The sequence below is a fragment of the Meleagris gallopavo genome, chromosome 6, assembly GCF_000146605.3.
Source record: "Meleagris gallopavo isolate NT-WF06-2002-E0010 breed Aviagen turkey brand Nicholas breeding stock chromosome 6, Turkey_5.1, whole genome shotgun sequence".
NCBI classification, from domain to species: Eukaryota; Metazoa; Chordata; class Aves; order Galliformes; family Phasianidae; genus Meleagris; species Meleagris gallopavo.
This window is the reverse complement of record NC_015016.2, coordinates 3,950,472-3,959,674: the sequence shown is the minus strand read 5'-3', so window position 1 is coordinate 3,959,674 and position 9,203 is coordinate 3,950,472. Positions and strand designations below refer to the sequence as shown.

Genomic DNA, 9,203 nt, shown 5'->3' with positions numbered 1-9,203 from the left:
GTCCCAAGCACCAGAGGTCACTGGGATCAAATATCTCCAAGGGTCACAGAGCCTTTCAGCGGTAATGGAGAACTTCAAAAAGAGGAAAACACACAGACTAGGAAGGGAATTTTTTTCATTGTTAGTATTCAGGAAAAGCAGCATTTTTCTGCAGCATTTTAAGGGAGTAAATAATCAAGAAAATGCTGCTGGAAGAACTGGGAATGGGCCAGAGAACATGGGTGTGAGGCAGGGAATGTTCAGATGCAGCAGGGTCTGAGGAAAGTGATGGAGGCTTCTCAGTCTGAGATGGAAGAGAGGAGGAGCAGTGATCTGCAGCCTGTGCAGATGGGGATGCTGTCCTTGGACATTGTGGTAGCCCAGATCTCCTCCTTCGGGTTTGCTATGCTGGGAATTTCTTGCCTCCATCAAAGGATGCCTATTAGTTTCTCCTTCTTCTTGTCTGGGCTCTCAGTGGAAGGATCACACCCCACAAGGCTCTGAAGATCCTGTTGTCATGGCTTTGTAGGAACTCCCAGGTGATGCTGGGCTGGAGGTTATCCAAGGTGACAATGGGATGTTTGGGACCTCCAAGCTGACACTGGGCTGGAGTCTGGGACTGTTCAGAATGCAGAAGAGGAGGCTCAGGGGAGACGTTATTGCTTTCTACAACTCTCTGAAAGGAGGTTGTAGTGAAGAGAGTTGTCGGCTTCTTCTCCCAGGTAACAGCAATGAGAGGGACCTCAAGTTGCTCCAGGGGAGGTTCAGGTAACCAGGAAATTAGTCTGAAAAAGTCTGAAAAAGTGATCAGGTACTGGAATGGGCTGCCCAGGGAGGTGATTGAGTCAGATATTGTACTGAGGGACACAATTTAGTGGGGAAATATTAGTGGTAGGTGAATGGTTGGACTGGATGATTTTGAAGATCTTTTCCGACCTTGGTGACTCTGTGATTCTATGATCCTCCATGATGACAGTGGTGTGGGGCTACTTCCAAGGTGACACTGGGTTGGAAGTCCTCCAAGCTGACACTGAGCAGTTTTTGATCTCCAAGGCTCAGGAACAATTCAAGACTTGGCAGAAAAATGAGTTACTCCAACAAAAGGAGATGTGGGGACTTTGCCCTGACTTTGATCCATCAACTACAGACAGGAACCCTTCCTACATATCTGATAAAATCCTCATTTTGATGAAAAGAAGTTGAAGAAGGGCGGAGATCTGAAGCACCAGCTTTTTAATGTGAAGTTGAAACCACAGATAACTCAGAATTTGTAAATGACTGTTTATAAGGGAAAAGACTTCTTTGTAAAGACAAAAAAGATTGCAGCATTCAACTCTTTGTTTTGTTCTTGCTTTCTTTTTATTTTTTTCCTGGGAGTTGTAATGTTCACCTGCATTGCCATACGGGAGCAAGAAGAAATGATTCAGAAGTTAAACACTGCTGTGAAGAGACCATCAGTCTCACCAGCATGTGCAAGCTCATAACGCAGGCGTGTGTAAATGCATTTTTGTTTTGCAGGAGTTTGTCTCTGTGCCAGGGTGCTGCAAGAAGCAGCCCTGCAGAGGGAGGGTGCAATGTGAGCAGATCCCAGCATTCAGTCATCAAGTATTAATGGGCCAGGAATGCTGCAGCTATAAAATATGGAAAGAAAATCATTCTGTTTTGCAGAAGGACCTCGCCGAGGATGACTCCACCAGCACAATCCACCAATCTATCACCTCCCAGAATCCCACATGAGAAGGTGGGATAATTACTATAATTTTAATGTACTCCAAGATGATTTAAATACACTCGGTAACCTAAAAATATCCTGCTTTTCCGTGAAAGCTCTGACTTTCTGAGGTAATGCTGCCCCAGAGCTGCTGATGGTTCACATGCCAGCCCCTTCTATTGCCCCTCTGGGCTCTATAAACCATGTCACAGCTCTTTCCCCTTGGCCTCGTGGAAAGTCTTTGCCTCTGCAGTTTGCACATCTCTCTTTTGGAAAAAAAAAATATATATATATTATCTGGAGATCAGACAGGGAACCATGAATCCCATGGCTGTGCTGGAGCCCCAGCAGGACAGAGGATGGAGAAGAGGACGTTAGAGACAGGGTGGGGACCTTGGAGCCTGGGCCAGATGAATGCTTCAGTATGCTTGGAAGTGTCAGTGAAGCAAATAGAGTGTTTCTAACACAGTCCTGAGCATTGAAAAATAGTGCTTAAATTGCCTCCAGAACCGACGTGAAATCTGAAGATTTGGGAATATCTCTTGTGATTGATTGAGTGACTGATAGATTTGCTGATACGTGTGCTATACGTGTATGCTAGGACTTGATTCAGCTGTCCAAACACAGTTTCCTTGAGCCAAGCTGGATGCTAGAAGCTCCCAGACTCCAGCTCTTGCTTCTGAAGAGCACTCATCTCCCCTCACTTTGCCAGGCCTGTGGGATGCTTCAGATGCACAAAGGCATCTCGGATGGCACCAGGCTGTGCGCATGGGCAGCCAAATCCCACCCTCTGAGTCAGAAAGATTGCATTCTCAAGGTTTTCTCTACAGTCGCTGGGATCAGAACTCTACCTTCAAAATAAATAACATCCAAAGCCAAGATTCCTGGATGGTCAATTAATTTTGTGGGGGCTGGTTTGGAAAGATTCTGAAACCCAATCCTCTCTGTAAAACTGAGAGTCTTGGCAGCTGTGTCAAGAAGCAAAGTGTATATTTTCTCTAGAATTATTTCTACTATAATAAGAGAAAACAGCAATAAGAAAGAGCCTCTTCTCCTTTTATTTATTTTCAGAGGTCTCCAAGGGTCTCTTGTTTGTCCCTCTTCCTGCTGAAAAGCAGAAAAACCCAAGATGAGGTTGAGTCTCATGTTTATTTGCACAAGAGCAAAATTATTAGATAGTCTCTCATGACTGTAAATGTTAATCCATGGGGTTTCAGTAACATGGATGTTTATCAAACCTGTGCTATGATAACTCATTGAATGAAACAAGGTGAAAGCTGCTAACCCTGCATTAAGAGCTGGGTTGGGTTTTGACCAATAATGGGAAGGCTTCTGGTTTGAACATCCACTGCTCTTTGGTCTTGAGCAAAGAAAGACATGCAAATGGCCCACTCTGAACTCACAGGCTTTTCCATTCATTTCTAGGGTCTTCTGCATCAAACTTGCAGCACAAGCTCACACAAAAGAAAACAAAGAATTGCACAAACTCCAGCTGATACAAAACTGATGACCTTTGTTCTGCTCCTTGGTTAACCACCATGAAATTATTATTGCAGAGATAAGCATCATAAATTTTTGTCTGGCTTTTTTCCTAGATCCTGTTTAACAATATTTCTTGGTAGTTTCTTAGTAGATACTTTTTAGCCCTGGCACCATTCCTGGAGTACTGGCAATTAATCATATTAACATTTATTTTTAAAAATAGTGAGGTATCCAGCCTCCCCAGCTGAATGCTGCTGAATACAGGGAGAGCCTGCAATAGAGCAGAGCAGCAGGACAAGTCACACAGATGGCAGAGACACCACTGATCTCCCAACATCCCTTCCAGTATGGATGTCTAGGACTTCTCACTCTGGTAAATTCATGCCCATCATTTCCAGACTTTGCAGAGGTGAGAGCTATATACCTGTTTTTATGCTTTGCTTCTTATGTTGAGTTGTTGAAGTGATGCTAAGCGAAGCTTTTCCTCCAGCTTGTTCCAGGGGATGTTCCTGCACTGAAGAGATGCTTGAGACATTCACTCTGCTGGATTTATTACCTAGGGGTACCATGGTATCCTGCTCCAATGAGAACCCAAATCTCTCAGCCCAAATTTGGGATGAATAAGGGCAGAAACTAAGGCCGGGACATGGCACATGGAGGGCAACACAATGACTGTGAGCTGTGACCCCAGAGGAAGCTCATGGGGTTAAACCACTGCAGGAGGAAGCGCTGGGGACCATGGAGAATGAGGCAGTTAAGGGCAGGAATATGGGGAGCCTGAGCAAAGAAATGAAGGGTCCTCATCAGGTATCCACAGAGAATAGCAAAGGAAATCAGCATCCTGGGAAATGGCTTCCATCCAGGAGCCAGCTGCCAAGGAGAGAGCACTGCAGAACCAGGACTACCCTTCAGGTAAAGCAAATATTTTTATTTGGTGTCCATGTTAGGCATGAGCTGCATTTCAGTGGAATCTACTGGTCCAACCTTAAAAATGAACTTGTAAAATACACAGCAAAGAAGCTGTTTATGGCTTAAAGAGCAAGGAAAGTCCTGCTCCTCCTACTAAATCACTTCATGTGTTCTTCATCCTTTCAGCCTGTAGTCCCCAGCTACCAGAATCTCAAGCAGTGTTTTTTGGAAAGGTGCTGGGGATGTATTTATCTCTTTCTGTGATAGACACTGATGACAAATGTCCCTCTTTTTTCAATTTTTTTAATAAATTATTTGGTCTTGAAAGCTTGGCCCTTTTAGTCCTGGCTGCTTTACTATCAACAGGAAGTCTATGGCAATAGTTCACAAGAGTCAGACCTTGAGAAGATGTTTTCCAATGTCTTCCACCAGACATTTTGAGGTTTTAATCATTTTTGGTGTTCCTCATTATTTCAGTTAATAAATCCAGGGTGGTTACAGTGATGATTCATGCAGGATGCATCCTGTTTCTTCTCTCCCACATCTTGTTGGCAAAAAGCTGCTACGGATTAGGAACCTTGCCCTTCATTTTTGGAAATTTCTCTCCCACTATAGACTTCAAATGAGAATTGCTGTGGTATTTCACTGTGTGCTATTTCAGAGAGCTGACTTTTTTGACGCAGTCATCATCTATATGGAAAAGAGGTGTATACATGAATCAGTAGTATAGTTCAGCTGCATCTGCATTAGAAAGGCGTAAAAATGAGTGAAACTCATTTTTATAAACATAACTGCAGTAGTTGAAATGTGTTCTTCTTTGCAATGCCAAGTCGGCAGTCCAGATATACACCAAGACACTTTTCAGACAGGAAGTGCAGAATAAACAAGGTCCTACAATTTCACACCACAGCTTCTACATTTCTATTTGTACCTCTGGTGACTGGAACGTGTCATGGTTTGGGGGAGTTTCCTGAAAGTTGGCTGATATGTCTTTCAGCTGTACTTTTTTTTCCGCCTCTAGTTGCAGAAAATTCAGATGTCTTTCAGCCTAGACCCTGGATGAAGGCTTTTTTTCTCCATAAAAGGCAGCAGAACAATCTATCCTTTATTATCTTCAGACCAAAATGTTGGTCCATGAGATTTTAGGTTGTCTTTAGGAGAACTTTGCACGTGTAAAGTTTTCTGCTCTTGGTCTGTCCAGTCACTGGTTGGGATAGTAGAGACACCCAACCCAATACTTCTGCTGTTCTTCTTTATCAGTGAACAAACAAAGCAATAAGAAGCTCAAATCCTCAAGGAACAGATGGTCTTAGTTGGGAAATATTTTTCCTTCTTCTTCAATAACTGAGGAAAAAATCACATATCCTCACCTTCACACAGCTGAATCCCATCAGCTGCTGCACCTCAGATGCCAGAAGCTGACATGTGAGCACAGCCTACATCTCACCGAGAGAGGGGAACACAAGAGCCAAAGCAAAAGGTGGGCTTCTGCCTCTGGGCTGTTCTCGGGACTCTGCTTATGAAAGTGGAGAGCATCAGGAACTACTGGAACACGATTTCAATTTGATTTTTAAAGTAGGTCAGATAAATCTAACATCTTCTTACCAGTGGTTCTAAAGAGAGCCTGGGGTGCCGCTGTAGGTATCTTCTGTGTAAAGGTTAGGCAAGATGATTCTCACCCTTTTATTGCAGAGACCTGAATATATTCTTTACTTCCCTGTGTGGACTTGGTAAAGGGAACAAGACCAAAGCGTATTCCATTAAGCTTAATCAGTACTGTCTCCATCTCCTACTTAACAAACAACTGCTGGAGATGGCAGAAACTTGATTTGGCTTATCACTTTCCAAACTGTGCTTTAATGGCTGAGCTTTTCCTGGAGTTTTCAGGTTATGAGTCAACAGGAACATCCTCACTCCAGTTTTCGAAGTAGGAGGCATGTATGTCTGCTCATTGTCAAGAGCACAGAAGATAGTAGGTAGAAGAGGAAATGAGCAGGCAGACCTACTCAATATTAAAGCTCTGCAGTGCTGGGGGCATGTTCAAGCAAGCTTATCTCCCCCTAAAACTGGCAGGCTGAGTAAAAGCACTTGGTAGAATAGTGACCTCCAGGGAAGATGAGATACCTTCTGCATAATTATCTCCAGTCAAGGTTTGGCTCTGCCACCATAGATGTTAATCTTTCACACCCACAGTCAAATGGCCACGTAACAGCCCTTGTGGTGAAACGAATGAATGGAAGGTAAAGGAATGCAATGTTCTTGTTTTGCATGGTTCAGGATCAGATACATTAAGTGCTTTAGCTCCTATTGCAGCACGGAGAGCTGTGCCTTATCGCAAGGCTATATCCTGTTGGCAGCACAGCAACCACAACCTCACACCCGAAACTCACATCGAGCAATCTCTGCCCTGAGGATGTTGTAACTATTGAAGGTGAATGAAAAAAAAAGAAAAAAGAAAAGAAAAAAGCAATAAAGATATGTTGGGAGAGCTTTAGGCTTTGATTCAGCGAAGACTTTGAGAACATGTTTCATTTAAACAAGCCATAGCACCCACTCCCATTAATAGATCATAAGCATTTTAAAATGAAAATAACCTGTGATGATACATCTACTTAAAAAAAAAAAGACAATAAAATAGATCCAACTCCAAAATTATGGAAATAATCATCAGTAACTTACAGACTAATCGTCTAGGAGATAATGTGGGAGATGTTAATGGTTTCTAACGGATGTTCATCAGGTTCTTAAGTACTGGAATCAATAACCACTCTCTGGTAAAACCCGAAGTTGTTGTCAGAGGCAACCACAGCATTTCCAGCAATTGTTGCTCATTTCATATTTATGAGAGCATGGTCACAAAAGTCAACTGCAATTCAGCCCTGGCCTGACCTGATGCCATATCTATGGGAGATGCTATGGGACACCAGCTGAACCTGAAATGTCATGCAATGAAAACCCACTTAGGAGAATGAATATCTTTTTTTCCAAATTGCTGGCTTTTAGGACTCTCTGATGATCCTGGTTTTAGCATTGGTTTTGGACTGATGATGTTTCCATGTCATCATTGCAACTTTTATTTCTACAGGCTCCTGAGACTGCTGGTTTAGGTGGAGAGATCACCTTTCATATGACCCTTAACCTTGGTCTTCGTGTTCAGGCTTAGATGGACTTTAGAATCATGGAAACATTAAGGTTGGAAAAGACCTCTGAGATCATCTAGCCCAGCTGTCCACCTGTCACCAATATTACCCACTAAACCATCTCCCTCAGCGCCACATCTCCACAATTCATGGGCAGTGACTCCCCCACCTTCCTGGCCAGCCTTTTCCAGTGCAATGCCACTCTTTTTGAGAAGATATTTTTCCTAATATCCAACCTGAACCTCCCCTGGTGCAACTTGAGGCCATTCCCTCTCATCCTATTAAAGACATTAAGCATGAGCAGTTGTAGCTGTAATGAAAAAAAGTATGAATAATCTTGCATTTGTGAGGAACGTGCTGCAATAAAATAATAAAATTAAAAAAACAAAACAAACAAAACAAACAAAAAAAACCCAGCAACCACGGCTCTGCTAGCCCTCAGTAGCTCTTTACATTCTGACACTTTGCACCCTTGAACCTGAGACAGGAGAGTAAAATAGAAGGGAAAGTGTTGTTGATCCAAAGCCAGGTTTGATGAAGTACTGCTTGTTTGGAGTGCCATAAATCCAGCAGGAAAGCAGAATCCTGAAAGGCAGGTAAGTGTGGAACAGGCAATCACAGCTGTTGGATGGATTGCCTTCACTCACAAGGCATAAATCAGCACCCAGTGCCCTTCTGGATGGCGGCATCTGCTTCTAAGACCTTCAAAAGTTCACCCAGCTGTGGTCCTTCCTGATCTTCAGGTGGTACCCAGCAGTGTGGCTGAGCCTGTCTGGGTCCCTGGAGCACGGACAGTACTGACAGCCTGTGAATGTGAGCATGAGCAGCACATTTTTCCCCTCCTTACCAGATGTGCCTCTTGTTTTTGAGCTATTTGCCGCCCAAGGACGCATTGAGCTTACACAAAGGTACTGGTTTGATGAGGCTCATCTTTCCTCCAGCAGAAGATGGAAAGGCTTGTGTCCTTATGCTCTGTGATGCTGCTTCGCTTCATGCCCCTCCTAAACATACTGCTGGTGCTCAGAATGAGAGTGGCATGGGATGTGTTTTATGGTCGCCACAGCAACTATGATGGCAGCATTAAAAAAAGGGCACAGATGTCACTCAGTGCCCATGGTGCAGGGGTGGTAGGGGAGGTCAGTGGGTGACTTGGCACAGCTCACGATGGATTTGCAGCCCTTTGGAGTTGCAGCATCACAAGGGTGCTGACAGGGGGGATTTGGGCGTGTGTGTGTGTGCAAGGAGGAACTTCTTGCAGTAAATGAGAGGCACTGTGAGCACTGATCGAACAGCTGAAGCTGGTCCTGAAAAGCAAAGTGCTTCATCTCTTTGCAGACAAACTTGCTGTAATTACACATGTGGAGCAAGTAGGGGAGCAAGAACTGATGATAGAAGAGATGCAACAGCCCCGACAGAATTAATGTAATTTCTCCTATGCCCTTAGTTGTCTTAGTGGAGGAAAGGCTTGAGGGGTACGCAATGCCTGGGGAGGTGAAGCAGGAGGGAAGGCAGCACAGCATGCAGGGCTCTCCCAGCTGGCAATCCTGGCATCCCTGAGCGTGGCACTCTGGGATGGCTGCAAACCCCTGCAAGGTCACCCTTGGGTGCAGCCAACACTTGCTGTATCCCTGCCTCAGGGTCTTTATCACAGAACCATAAAGGCTGGAAAAGACCACTGAGATCACCAAGTCCAACCCCAACCAACCCCTACGATGCCCACTGACCATGTCCCTCAGTGCCACATCTCCATGGTTCTGGAACATCTCCGGTGATGGTGACTCCACTTCTCCCTGGGCAGCCTGTGCCACTGCATCACCACTATTTCTGAGAAGAAATTGCTTCAAATATTCAACGTGAACCTCCCCTGGCACAACTTAAGGACATCACCTATCATCCTATGACTGTTACCTGGGAGCAGAGACCAATTCCCACCTCACCACACCCTCCTCACAGGGGGTTGGAGAGAGCAACAAGGTGTCTTC

General features: G+C 44.4%; 1 long non-coding RNA gene across 1 annotated transcript; it reads left to right on the top strand.

Moving 5' to 3' along the window:
• The first annotated feature begins 869 nt into the window (after nt 1-869).
• Nucleotides 870-7,563, top strand: LOC104911329. Its single transcript, XR_793830.3, has 3 exons — nt 870-3,581; nt 3,663-4,084; nt 7,167-7,563. It is a non-coding gene; the product is annotated as an uncharacterized LOC104911329 (long non-coding RNA).
• The last annotated feature ends 1,640 nt before the right edge of the window (nt 7,564-9,203 follow it).